Source organism: Acipenser ruthenus, unplaced genomic scaffold (genome assembly GCF_902713425.1).
Source record: "Acipenser ruthenus unplaced genomic scaffold, fAciRut3.2 maternal haplotype, whole genome shotgun sequence".
NCBI lineage: Eukaryota > Metazoa > Chordata > Actinopteri > Acipenseriformes > Acipenseridae > Acipenser > Acipenser ruthenus.
In genome coordinates this window covers 21,224-35,754 of record NW_026708766.1, presented here as the reverse complement: position 1 = coordinate 35,754, position 14,531 = coordinate 21,224, and the positions used below count along the sequence as shown (strand labels likewise).

Sequence of the window (14,531 nt, the reverse complement as noted above, 5' to 3'; positions counted from 1 at the left end):
CACCACAATTAACATCAGATAAAAACAAGGAACAATTTTCCTCTATTTTAAAATATTGTAACTTGTTTGAAAGGTAAGCTTCGAATACAAGACAGCAAAAACAAGTTTTTAAAATGAGAATTGGTGTCAAATGTTGTTATTACTGGTAAGTCTAAACAACTAAGAATTGACGGTGTGGCCTTATCAGAAACCAAAAGCATATCCTGTACTACTCTGGTTACAGTGTTTCAATCATACAGCTCGGTGAACGAGACAATGGAAGCAGGTTCACTCAAAGTTACAAGCAGTGATTCGATTTGTAGTACACAAAACACAACAGATCAAATGACTTACTGTACATAGAGACCCCTCTTTGAGTCCTGCATTAAGTCCAAAGTTTAGACATGTTACACCATCATTACAATAAAGACAGTCACTGTCATTAATATTTTCTTCAAAAACAAAACAAATTTAGCGACTTTTAATTTATAACTCTCTAGCAGCTTGGTGATCATTAAACATTGCAAACAATGAAGTATACAGTTTGTTCACATGGAATTTCTCTTGCAGAGATATTTTACTTACTCTGGTGATTTTAGTATGAATTTGCTGTTATTGCTGATCCCAATGCCAGCACACATCGATCTGCGAATTGAAGCCACAGCTTGTTCTATTTGTGAAGTCATTCTATATTGCTCCTTCAAAACAAACAATATTGTATTAATATAACAGACACTGATTACATGTACTTTTACAAGTGAAATGATACTAAGCTTCTGACTATCTTCACACATCAGTACTAACCTGACGTTCCAACACTGACAACCAAGACGTTTAATGACAAAATTCTTATAGGTTCATTTTTCTACACAATATCTGTGTATTTTATGTAGGCCATCTTTCTTTTTACATAGTTTTATTTTTGTTAATGAGATTTCCATTATCAACGTCTCTGTAAAGTACAGTAGGTAACATCCCACATTTAATAGAACTCCTTCTCTGTGCAATTCTACAGTCTGAAGGTGTTTTTTAAAACAAATTTACAATTGTGATAAATGCACACAGATATCACAGATATGTATGGGGAAAAATAATGTTTTACCATGGTTAACGGTAGCAGTGTGAAGTAGTTGTTAAGGACTTTGGACTCTTGACCGGAGGTCTTGTGTGGCTTCAGTCCCAGTGGGATTGCTGCTGTACCCTTGAGCAAGCAGGTACTTTACCTCCAAGATTTCCAGTAAAAAAAAAAATAAAAAAAAACTGTATAAATGGGTACTGGAATTTGTAGATAAATAATGTGATTTTAATTTGTAACAACTGTAAGTCGCCCTGGATAAGGGCATCTGCCAAGAAAAAAAATAATAATAACAATTATATACATAATAATATTTGGTAAAATGTGATTAATGTACACTTTTTGTTTAAGGAATGTGTATCAATTAATGATGTAATTACTGTAAAATTATAACATTTCTTGTATTCTATAGCAGAAATGTCATTACAGTTAAATTACTGTATATAAAAGCTATGCACACATCAGTATACAGTTAACATATTTCCTACTAGGTCTTGTCCTGAATCAAAGCAGCTCTCATCTTGTCTTCTCTGATGTCTTGCTTTGAGCTTTCAGCTTCTGCCTTTTATATAGCTGAAGGTTTGTGCATTCATATCGAAACTTTCTGCAAAACAATCAAACAAAAGAAATGAAACCATTTAATACTCATATTGATAAGAAAAATCTCTGTCAGAAGTAAACAGCTTTAGTCAAACCAGTAAATTTCAACTTACCAAAATGAAATACAGCCATGCAATGGAACCAGTGATGTTAGGTCCTGAACCCTATTGTTCTAGAGAACTAGAGAATTGGACAAGTAAAACTGGCAGTAAAATTCAACAATACATCAGAATACTACGCATGTTGTCTTTGCTATGACGCCAGCTGCAAAGTTTACTTCAGACAGTGTAGGCTATACTGCAATTCCCAGAGTGCATTACAAAACAATGCGTTTCAGGCAGTGTTTTCATCCAGAGTTATAGACTGCAACTCCAAGAGTGCATTACAAAACAATGCGTTTCAGGCAGTGTTTTCATCCAGAGTTATAGACTGCAACTCCCAGAGTGCATTACAAAACAATGCGTTTCAAGCAGTGGTTTCATCCAGAGTTATAGACTGCAACTCCCAGAGTGCATTACAAAACAATGCGTTTCAAGCAGTGTTTCATCCAGAGTTATAGACTGCAACTCCCAGAGTGCATTACAAAACAATGCGTTTCAGGCAGTGTTTTCATCCAGAGTTATAGACTGCAACTCCCAGAGTGCATTACAAAACAATGCATTTCAGGCAGTGGTTTCATCCAGTATAAACTGCAGCTCCCAGAGTCAATTTACGGCGTCAATTTACGGCTAGAAATTAGTCTGTGGACATGGATAAACACCGGTGGAAAAGAAAGATGACAGAAGTGGACCCAAATGATACCGGTATCAACACATAGCACTGATACTTGCTCTGAGATTTGCGTAATGTGGGAAAAGGCAGAAAGCTACAGCGCTGCTGATACAGGGTTCTGACTGCAACAGATTTGCCAGATCAAACAAAATGCAGTATTTTCAGCACTGACAAAGGCTAGTGTGATACTTAAAAACATAAGAAAGTTTACAAACGAGAGGAGGCCATTCGGCCCATCTTGCTCGTTTGGTTGTTAGTAGCTTATTGATCCCAGAATCTCATCAAGCAGCTTCTTAAAGGATCCCAGGGCGTCAGCTTTAACAACATTACTGGGGAGTTGGTTCCAGACCCTCACAATTCTCTGTGTAAAAAAGTGCCTCCTATTTTCTGTTCTGAAGGCCCCTTAATCTAATCTCCATTTGTGACCCCTGGTGACACGATCTCCCTTTCCTAAAACCATGCTGACTGTCTCCCAGGATATTGTTACCATATAGGTAATTTTCCATTTTGGATCTTATTATAGTTCCATAAGTTTACATATATAGAAGTCAGGCTTATTGGCCTGTAGTTACCTGGTTTGGTTTTGTCTCCCTTTTTGTGCTTATACTTATACAAAGGTAAGAACGCTTCATTATGTCTATTTTTACTGTCATGATGGTCGTGCCGTGTTGAGTTGGGGCGGGATTGCGTTTATTATATGATAGACTGTTTTTTCTATATGACTCCTCCCATAATGTGTATTCCACATTTGATAGCTCAGCTGGAAAAAAAACAGAGGTCTCAGGAGCCTCAGGAGTTGAGAACCACTGGAAACATAAGAGAGCTTGCCCTCAGTGGAAAAATACAGGCTTGAAAATATTTATTTACTTGCAAGTAAAGATCACCTGAACAAGACATTCCTTTGAAGACAACGCCTGGATCATTATCTTTATCAGATGAAGTTGACAAGCGCATGCAAAAATGCATCCCTATGTTAACGCCAAATGTTGGTTTTGTTTGTTCATGTCAAACCTAATAAATCAGAATGGATAGGTAGGGTTTTAATAACTGTGTAACCAATTTCAAGACACTGTCTAATAAACATGGAGCATTGTTGCTTTTGTAAAAATGTTACATTCTGTTTCCATAGGAACTACAACAACAACAAAAGACAGAGCATCAACTGAGCTCTCAATTACTTAATTGAACCCTCAGTTGAACTAAAAATGTGCTTAATTAAACTGCAGTTCTTTAGTTTATAAAAAGTTGGAGATTTCAAATTAAAAAAGCTCTGATTAGACAAATTGTTAGTTCAATTGAGAGTTCAATGAAGTAATTAAATCAAACTTTAAATATTTACTCAAAAGTGAGCAATGACATTTCAACCCCGAATTGCAAAATATGTGTGTGTGCACGCATGTTTTTGACTCATTATAAAACACTGAACAACCTACACAATAAAGACACTAGATACTAGGCAGACAAAGTCAAACTGCAGCACTGTCTGTGTAGCCTTTTTACTTCTTCAGTTCAAGTAAGAAGCTATCAAGTTGCTATTTTTAGCAAGATGGGAAACAACCAATGTTATCCCACTCAGGGAATAGATTCACTGTATTATACAGCAGAGACCGGTGGCATTATCCCAGATGTATCTATAGACAAGATGTTTATGGATTACAGGAGTCTAAATTCCTCACTTGTGCTTCAGCAACATGACAAGACTGTACAAAGCTCCTTTTCTCTACAAGAAACACAGCTGAAAGCTTACACAACAGATCTCTTAACTGCATTTAACCAGGTTGTTAAACTAACGAATGGCAGTGTGGGGTTGTAGCTTTGGTCATATCCTTAATCATTGACATTGTGGCTCACAAGGTAAGACACTAGAAGACACTGTGTAAGTAAACAAACAGAACTTTCTAGTATCTCTCTAGGTGGAATACAAAAAGTATCTATAAAATCTGAGAATTCAAAAATTGGACCACTTGATATCTTTTTCAAAATTGCGAGAAGAAGGCTGTAAGAAAAAATAAATCAATAAATAAAAATTGTCCACCAAATCATGGAATCCCAACAGATTCTTAATGTCTGAGAATTCTTTAAGATGACCCGTGAAAATATGGACAAATTAATCAATCAAAAGGGAGATTTTCAAATAAGTCAAATGCCACATTAATAATTAATGGCAACAATGCAAACACCATCCTAATAAAAGTACGAATAAAACACATTTTAATCAAGTTCCGGTTCTGAGTCCTGGCCCAGGAACAGGGGCAGCAATGGACCTAGGGTGGCACCCAACAGCTGTAGTGGCCAAGCTGACCGCACACAGGCCGGCTCCTCCCCCCCACCCTCCTCTTTGTAGGGCTCCAGCAGCGACCCCAGGCGAAGCAGAGCTGGCCTCAGTAGCGCTGGACGGTACAGGACAGGGTAGGAGCTGGTCCTCGGGAGACAACGGTTCCGGACCTCCTAGCAGTGGTGGTTCTGGACTCCCAGGCAGAGGCGGCTCCGGGCCCTCCTGAAATGGAAAAAGTAGAGACAGCGGCAGCTTCGGACCCTCGGGAGGTGAACTCGGGAGATGAGTGGCTGGACATGAAGGCAGCCGCGGGAGCTCCACCTCTCCCTTGTACTCTAACTGGTTGCTCCCCAGGCGCTGCGGAGCAGCAGGCAACCCCGAGCAGTGACGTGAAGACACCCCCGGGCGGCGACTTTAGGAGGGGAGCTCTGGCCCAGGAGGCGGCAGTGGGAGCTCCACTTCTCTACCTGTGGATTGAGTCCGGACCAGTCGTGGTGCTGGGGTTGGCCACTCTGGCAGTGGCTGAGGCGGTGCTGACCCTCTTTGCGGCCGGGCTGTTTTCCCCAGTGCTCCCTCAGCAGCCTATGTAGTGGCTGCTGAGGAATGCCAGCATCACATCCTGGCCTTTTCTCTTGTGGTGGAGGTGGGAGCAGCAAGCAGTCCTCCCACAGCTGTGGAGGCAGAGGCAGCTCCTGCTGCTTTCCCTCTGGCGGTGGAGAAAGAGGCAGCTCTTGCTGCTCTCCCTCTGGCGGTGGACTGTCGTGCTCCCCCCATCTGGACGCTGGGTGCTCGTGCTCCCCCCGTCTGGGCGCTGGGCGCTCGTGCTCCCCCTGTCTGGGCGCTGGGCGCTCGTGCTCCCGCCGTCTGGGCACTGGCAAGCTGACATAGGGGCATCCCCAACCAGTCCTGTCCCCTTCCTCACATCGCCCGCACCAGCTCAGTGGCACCTCGAAACAGTCCCACCAGCTGTGATCCTCCTTTCTGCACCAGGTGCACCAGGGGAACAGATTTCTGTTGCTGTTGCTGCTGGGGCGATGGAAGCAGAAGTCTACCTCCCCCTGCTGGTTGAAGAGACCGAAGCGATCCCTGCTGCTCCCTCTCCTGATGGACAGGGCAGCGGGTCACGTAGTGCTCACCTCCGCAGATGGGGCATAGCTGGCGTAGCTGTCCGAGGGGGTACCAGGGACAGTTTGTGCTGGAATGCCCCGGCTCAGTGCAGCAGTAACACCCGGGCTGTTGTTCCTCCAGCTGGTGTTGTGGCTGCTGCCTACTGCCGTTCTTTCCCATTTCTATTTTTTTCAGAAAAAAATTCCCATGCAGTACCTGCTCTGGCCTGAGTCCAGGAGGCGCTGGTAATCCATGCTGCACACCACGTGTCACAGGAATGGCTGAGTGGTGACGTCAGGCCAGATGCAGGAACACACACAGAAGCAAGTGCTGCACGGCAAAAGGTGCTGCGGCGCTGTTTATTTTCAAAACAAATAAAATAAAAGGTTTGCAAAAAATAAAACACACAGAGTAAAAATAAATAGATAAACAAAACAAAATCAGCAAACACTAAGCAAACTAAGAAGGGTTGGGCAGTAACCTTCACTGATCCTTGATTTCTTAGTTTCTTTAGTTTTCAGGACGCCTTCTCTCGCTCCTGTTCTCTCTACTACTCTCCACCCAGAGCACAGAAAGCTGCAGGCTTTTATACAGATGACCATCTCCCGATTAGCAACAATTAGTCAATGAATTAACTTGGGAGATGGTCACGGTCCGTGTACATTCCGGCCAAATCGTTTTTGCATTACAAATCGGAAATCAGAAAACCAGAAAACGACTTGTTTTTCTATTTCGGTTTTTTATAAAAACAAAAATCGTTTTTCATTTTCCAATTTCTGATTTTAAAGTACAAAACTGATTAGGCTTGCTTCCCATTTTTCATATTGCTTTTTGTAACAACGTATTCGAAATGGAATAATCTGTAATACAAAACTAAATAATAGACTATTAAAAAAAAAAAAAAAAAGTACTGATGCGTGCGCTACTCGTATCGAATGTGTCTCGTTGTCATGACAGCAGTGTGGCGTAGTGGTTAGGGCTCCGGACTCTTGACCAAAGTGTCGTGGGTTCAATCCTAGGTGGGGAACACTGTTACTATACCCATGAGCAAGGTACTTTACCTAGATTGCTCCAGTAAAAACCCAACTGTATAAATGGGTAATTGTTATGTAAAAATAATATGATATCTTGTAACAATTGTATGTCGCCCTGGCTAAGAGCGTCTGCTAGAAATAAATAATAATAACGTTTTCTGCATCAATACATTGATATCTATATCTATGGATGCACCACCCCCAAGTGAAACAAATTGGATACCTGTGAAAGGGGAGCTCTAAACATACGTGAGCGCCCTGGACAAATGTGCTATGAATATAATCCAGTCAAGTTTATAAAGTTAATTTATAAAGCCGGATATAAATATTAAGAACCGTAGGCTACCTGGATTTTTTTTTTCCCTTTATGTGAAGGCGTATTATTTTTAGTATTATTATAATGCCTTTGTAACAACTGCTAAATTAATTAATAAATTATGTTGGTAAAGATATTAAATGTTGTGGAGTGTTTTCATGCTGCAGTGGGGGGTTCTTTTGTAACAGAATATGGAGAAGGGTGGGGGTGAATTCTGTTTACAGTATCGCACTGTATCACACTTCCGTCTTTTGTAAGAGCTGCAAACAGCAGGGAGAGAGGACATGTTAGCATCTACAGAGCCTGCCATAGGATCACTAAGGGGGCTGGCACGCTTGGTTGAATAGGTCTGTCCCTCTTCCAATACGTTAGTATAGCTTTCATATTTCCTGCGAAGTATTGTCTCTCCAGATATCTGCTTGAATAAAGACTACCTTCTTTATCACCGACTCTTGGAGATTGATTTCATTTTCCGTCCCTGCAGTGTTATTTATTTTTGTATTAGAATATTCCATTTCGAGTACTTCGTTACAAAAAGCAATATGAAAAATGGGAAAACAAGTCTGAATCAGTTTTTGTATTTTAAACTCAAAAGATGGAAAATGAAAAATGGGTCGATTTTTGTTTTTATGAAAAACAGAAATAGAAAAACGAGTCGTTTTCTGGTTTTCCGATTTCCGATTTAGAATGCAAAAACGATTGGCCGGAATGTACACGGACCGGTCACCTTCTGCGCTGGGTTTTTATGATGGGGCTTTTAACCCCTTCCATGCTGCCAAACAATAAATTATAATAAAATAAATAATAACGGCGCACATATACTATATACATAGGGGGCGGGCACTTTGCCACACCATATTAATATCCAATTTTGTATCATTATTTATCAACACACAACACAAAAGGTACTGTAAAACAAGATTTTTTTATTTATTTTGTTAAATGTAAGTTTTTATCATTTTACAATATATCCTTGTCTTTCACAGTATACTGTATGGTAGCTTTCTAGAGGTTATAAGGGTTTTAATTTAACTTGTGAACTTGCTAAATGTGCCAAATTATATACAATAACACAGACTGTATTGCAAAATACCAACACGTATACAATAACAAAACTGGGTTGCAAAAATCAAAGGCACATTAATTTAGCGTTTTTTTTTTTTTTTTTTTTTTAAATAAACAAAATTAGCAAACAAATTCTTGCTGGTAATATATTCTTGTTTTACAATATTATTATGTTCGGTACTTGTTCATTAATTTTACATACAACCTAATGGGAATTAAACCTTGTGAAATCACCGTCAGGCAAACTTCTTTCTACAAGTCTTCTGATTTGACGACATCACTGAAGGTATCTGGTCATTCTTCAAGGTTGCTAGCTGTTCAAGGTCGTTAGCAAGAAAACTCAGCTCAATATATACAGTATATATATATATATAATATATATATATATATATATATATACACACACATATACACACACACACACAGAGTCAAACCTGTTCATGTGACCTCCTTCACCTTTACAATCACGTATTCAACTTAGAGTGCCTTAAACAGCTGCTTATAAACACACTTACAAAAATAAGTTTTAGATCACAATAAAAACAAAAGCACAACAGACAATAACAAGCATTTAAAAAGCCATAGAGATCTGTGAAGTTTACCATACAAAGTGAACATATTGCTACAATGCCATGTCACATCACACATCCCTGATATCAATTTTAATGATGGATTTCATAGATGAAGACATTGTGGCTGTTACTTCTACATCTCCACCACGAGCTGTGATCTTTGATAACGAACTGTCTCCAACAATACAGATGTTGCCAGCTTCATTTTCTAAACCCATTTTATTAAATAACTGCTCATTTATAGAATCCTCTATGCCGTAGAACATCAAATTGAATTTCCTTTTGTACAAATACACCCAGAGAGGGTTAGAAAACATCAAGCAAAGTCTCTTTCCATTCACGTCGTAGCTGAGCATCCCCTCTACACCACACAGTGAGTACAAGTACTTTGTAAAAATGCAGATTCCACTGTTTCCTGGATCAATTCTTGGTTGTGGTGGGCTTCGCAGAACACCACCATAGACATATACCCTGTGAAAGAAAGAAAGAAAGATGCTGAAATATGCTTTATTCCAAATTAGAACCCTTTTTTGTATTGGCATATATACTGTATATATACATTTATTTGGTAACAGAGCTTGGTACTTAACAGAAAACAACTTCATTTAGCAATATAGCTCAGGTGATAAAAATGACACTTCGATTTCATTCTTAATTTGCGGTTCAACTTAAAGATCTGGATCAAAAACTACAACCAGCTTTCTCACAATAGACTTTGGCTCAAAGGGAAAGCTGTCCACTTTGAAAACTAATGGATCCATGTTCTTTAATTGATCTTTTGATCCCAAAAGCATTACCTCACATTCATTTGAATTCAACATCAGAAAGTTTTTTGACATCTGTACCTTACATAGACAGGTAGTCAGAATATTTATACTAGAGGGTCCATCTGGATTTATAGCCAAATATAGCAGAGTGTCATCTGCATAACAGTGGCAGAGTTTGCATGGACAAGCACAGTTTTTTTGTATTCTCTTGAAAGTTTACCAAAGCTTAACATCATTCAGTCCAGTTTTAAATAACTTTAGCATAACAGAGGCAGAAGTGTTAAAGGGACTAGGAGCTTTTAAAATAAACAAATCCCCTGGGCCAGATGAGATCCTCCCAATAGTACTCAAAGAAATGAAAGAAGTTATTTACAAACCGCTAACCAAGATCATGCAACAGTCTCTTGACCCAGGAGTTGTACCGAGAGACTGGAAAATTGCAAACGTAATACCAATCCACAAAAAGGGAGACAAAACCGAACCAGGTAACTACAGATCAATGAGCCTGACTTCTACTATATGTAAACCTATGGAAACTATAATAAGATCCAGAATGGAAAATTATCTATATGGTAACAATATCCTGGGAGACAGTCAGCATGGTTTTAGGAAAGGGAGATCGTGTCTAACTAACCTGCTTGATTTTTTTGAGGATGCAACATCGACAATGGATAACTGCAAAGCATACAACATGGTTTATTTAGATTTCCAGAAAGCTTTTAACAAAGTCCCGCTTAAAAGATTAATTCTCAAACTGAATGCAGTAGGGATTCAAGGAAATGCATGCACATGGATTAGGGTGTGGTTAACATGTAGAAAACAGAAAGTACTGATTAGAAGAGAAACCTCAAAATGGAGCGAGGTAACCAGTGGTGTACCATTGGGATCAGTATTAGGTCCTCTGCTATTCCTAATCTACATTAATGATTTAGATTCGGGTATAGTAAGCAAACTTGTTAAATTTGCAGACGACACAAAAATAGGAGGAGTGACAAACACTGTTGTCGCAGCAAAGGTCATTCAAAATGATCTAGATAGCATTCAGAACTGGACAGACACATGGCAAATGACATTTAATAGAGAAAAGTGTAAAATATTGCATACAGGCAATAAAAATGTGCATTATAAATATGCATATGGGAGATACTGAAATTGAAGAAGAGAACTAAGAAAAAGACCTAGGAGTTTATGTTGACTCAGAAACGTCTTCATCTAGACAATGTGGGGAAGCAATAAAAAAGGCCAACAAGATGCTCGGATATATTGTGAGAAGTGTTGAATTTAAATCAAGGGAAGTAATGTTAAAACTTTACAATGCATTAGTAAGACCTCATCTAGACTACTGTGTTCAGTTCTGGTCACCTTGTTACAAAAAGGATATTGCTGCTCTAGAAAGAGTGCAAAGAAGAGCAACCAGAGATTATCCCCGGTTTAAAAGGCATGTCGTATGCAGACAGGCTAAAAGAATTGAATCTTATTCAGTCTTGAACAAAGAAAGATTACATGGTGATCTGATTCAAGCATTCAAAATCCTAAAAGGTATAGACAATGTCGACCCAGGGGACTTTTTTGACCTGAAAGAAAGAAACAAGGACCAGGGGTCACAAATGGAGATTAGGTAAAGGGGCCTTCAGAACAGAAAATAGGAAGGCACTTTTTTACACAGAGAATTGTGAGGGTCTGGAACCAACTCCCCAGTAATGTTGTTGAAGCTGACACCACTGGGATCCTTCAAGAAGCTGCTTGATGAGATTCTGGGATCAATAAGCTACTAACAACCAAACGAGCAAGATGGGCCGAATGGCCTCCTCTCGTTTGTAAAACTTTATGTTCGTATTAAAAACAATCGGTGCGGTACTAATAATAAATGATAAGGTTCAATTAACTTTGTTTTTCTCTTTCAACCGGGGTGGCATCTTTTTGCGTTGTTTTTTATTATTATATCATTGTTGTACTATGTATGCTGGGGCAGTAGTGTGAAGCTACATCAGGTAAACTGGATTTTGAATGCTGGATCCTAAAGCACAACCGTAGCATGTGTGTACATAAGCTGTCTAAATGTCATGCAGCCCCCTTTATCAAGAGCAATGTGCGTCATATGTGTTACATCACAAGTCCAACTGAAGAGTAGATTTTCACGTGCATGTAAAACCCTGTCATTGAAAATGTACCTTATGTCTACAGACAATATCACCCGAGGGGCAGCAGCATATATAAGGAAAATAAAACTGGTCCATGGACCGAATCTTGTGGCACACCACAATTAACATCAGATAAAAACAAGGAACAATTTTCCTCTATTTTAAAATATTGTAACTTGTTTGAAAGGTAAGATTTGAATATAAGACAGCAAAAACAAGTTTTCTAAAATGAGAATCGGTGGTCAAATGTTGTTATTACTGGTAAGGTCTAAACAACTAAGAATTGACGGGTGCGTGCCTTATCAGAAACCAAAAGCATATCCATGTACTACTCTGGTTACAGTGTTTCAATCATACAGCTCGGTGAACGAGACAATGGAAGCAGGTTCACTCAAAGTTACAAAGCAGTGATTTGATTTACAGTACACAAAACACAACAGATTTACTGTACATAGAGATTTTCAAGACCCCTCTTTGAGTCCTGCATTAAGTCTAAAGATTAGACATGATTAAACCATCTGCGACAGGGTGGCTGGGCGGTGACGTCAGACAGAAGCAGGAAGGAAGAACTCTAACACCAGGTACTGCAGTTTAAAGTAAGACGCGGCTGACCACCGTTTGTATTAAGCAACACGAAAATCAAATATTTTTAACAAAAAGAAACTGTGCTCACAGGGCAAAATAAATAGTTAAACAAAAACAAATCACGAACACAAAATAAAATGAAACACCACAGGTCAGGCTGGGCAGATTGCCTTCACTGTTCCAATGTTTATTCTTTTAAGTTTTGGTTTTGGTTCTCGCTCTCTATGCTCCTCTCGTACACCAACCCCGAGCTGGAGAGCTGCAGGCTTTTTATACAGATGACCATCTCCCGATTAGCAACACATTAAATCACCTAATTAATTCGGGAGATGGCCACCTCCTGCACAAGCTTTCTAATTACTGTGTGGATGGGGGCTTCCCATCCACGCTACTTAATACAAAAACAAACAAACAAACAAACAAACAAACATTCGGCTACGCCGTCATATATACATAATAAATAAATAAATAAATAAATAAATAAAATAAATAATACTAAAAAATAACACGGGGCGGAGGGGTAAACCCGTTCTAAAAATAAATAAACAAATCAATGTACAGGGCACCTCGCCCTGTTACACCATCATTATTACAATAAAGACAGTCACTGTCATTAATATTTTCTTCGAAAACAAAACTAATTTAGCTGCTTTTAATCTTTAACTCTCTAGTGGCCATGGTGATCATTAAACATTGCAAACAAATGAAGTACACAGTTTGTTCACATGGAATTTTCTCTTGCAGAGATATTTTACTTACTCTGGTGATTTTAGTATGAATTTGCTGTTATTGCTGATCTCAATGCCAACACACATCGATCTGCGAATTGAAGCCACAGCTTGTTCTATTTGTGAAGTCATTCTATATTGCTCCTTCAAAACAAACAATATTGTATTAATATAACAGACACTGATTACATGTACTTTTACAAGTGAAATGATACTAAGCTTCTGACTATCTTCACACATCAGTACAACTTGACGTTCCAACACTGACAACCAAGACGTTTAATGAGAAATTCTTACAGGTTCATTTTTCTACAAGATATCTGTGTATTTTATGTAGGCTATCTTTCTTTTTACATAGTTTTATTTTTTTAATGTGATTTGTATTATCAACTTCTCTGGAAAGTACAGTTTTAATAGAACAACTCTGAAGTTCTACAAAGTCTGAAGGTGTTTTTTGGGGTTTTTTTTTAAACAAATTTACAATTGATAAATGCACACAGATATCACAGATATGTATGGGGAAAAAATAATGTTTTACCATGGTTAACGGCAGCAGTGTGGAGTAGTGGTTAGGGCTCTGGACTCTTGACCGGGGGTCTTGTGTGGGTTCAATCCAAGGTGGGGAGACACACTGCTGCTGTACCTTTGAGCAAGCAGGTACCTCACCTTCTAGATTGCTCCAGTAAAAAAAAAAACAAAAAAACAAACAACGGTATAAATGGGCACTGTAATTTGTAGATAAAAAATAATGTGATACTAACTTGTAACAACTGTAAGTCACCCTGGATAAATATCTTGCTTGCATAAGTATTCAAACCCCACAAATTAATATTTGGTAGAGCCACCTTTCGCTGCAATAACAGCTTTAAGTCTTTTGGGGCAAGTATGTACCAGCTTTGCACAGAGTGTCGGAGTGATTTTGGCCCATTCTTCTTGACAGATTTGCTCCAGGTTGTTCAGGTTGGTTGGATGACGCTTGTGGACCGCAATTTTCAAATAGTGCCACAGATTCTCAATGGGATTGAGATCAGGACTTTGACTGGGCCACTGTAGGACATTCACCTTTTTGTTCTTGAGCCACTCCAATGTTGCTTTGGCCTTGTGCTTGGGATCATTGTCCTGCTGAAAGGGGAATTTCCTCCCAAGCTTCAGTTTTTTAGCAGACTGAAGCAGGTTCTCTTGCAGTATTTCCCTGTATTTTGCTCCGTCCATTCTTCCTTCAATTTTAACAAGATGCCCAGTCCCTGCTGATGAGAAGCATCCCCACAGCATGATGCTGCCACCACCATACTTCACTGTAGGGATGGTGTGTCTTGAGGCATTGGCAGTGTTAGCTTTGCACCACACATAGCGCTTTGAGTTTTGGCCAAAAAGCTCTATCTTGGTCTCATCTGACCACAAAACCTTTTCCCACATCACAGCTGGGTCACTCTCATGCTTTCTGGCAAACTCCAGATGTGCTTTCAGATGGTACTTTTTGAGTAACGGCTTCTTTCTTGCCACCCTCCCATATAGG

The 14,531-nt window shown here is 39.3% G+C and overlaps 2 long non-coding RNA genes across 2 annotated transcripts; both read right to left on the bottom strand.

Moving 5' to 3' along the window:
* Positions 1-568: 568 nt before the first annotated feature.
* LOC131735827 (uncharacterized) lies at positions 569-1,653 on the bottom strand. Its single transcript, XR_009327715.1, has 3 exons — positions 1,543-1,653; positions 1,082-1,202; positions 569-677 (listed from the first exon to the last, which is right to left on the bottom strand). It is a non-coding gene; the product is annotated as an uncharacterized LOC131735827 (long non-coding RNA).
* Positions 1,654-8,135: 6,482 nt separating this feature from the next.
* On the bottom strand, positions 8,136-13,684 carry LOC117412841 (uncharacterized). Its single transcript, XR_009327716.1, has 3 exons — positions 13,554-13,684; positions 13,047-13,159; positions 8,136-9,265 (listed from the first exon to the last, which is right to left on the bottom strand). It is a non-coding gene; the product is annotated as an uncharacterized LOC117412841 (long non-coding RNA).
* Positions 13,685-14,531: the final 847 nt, after the last annotated feature.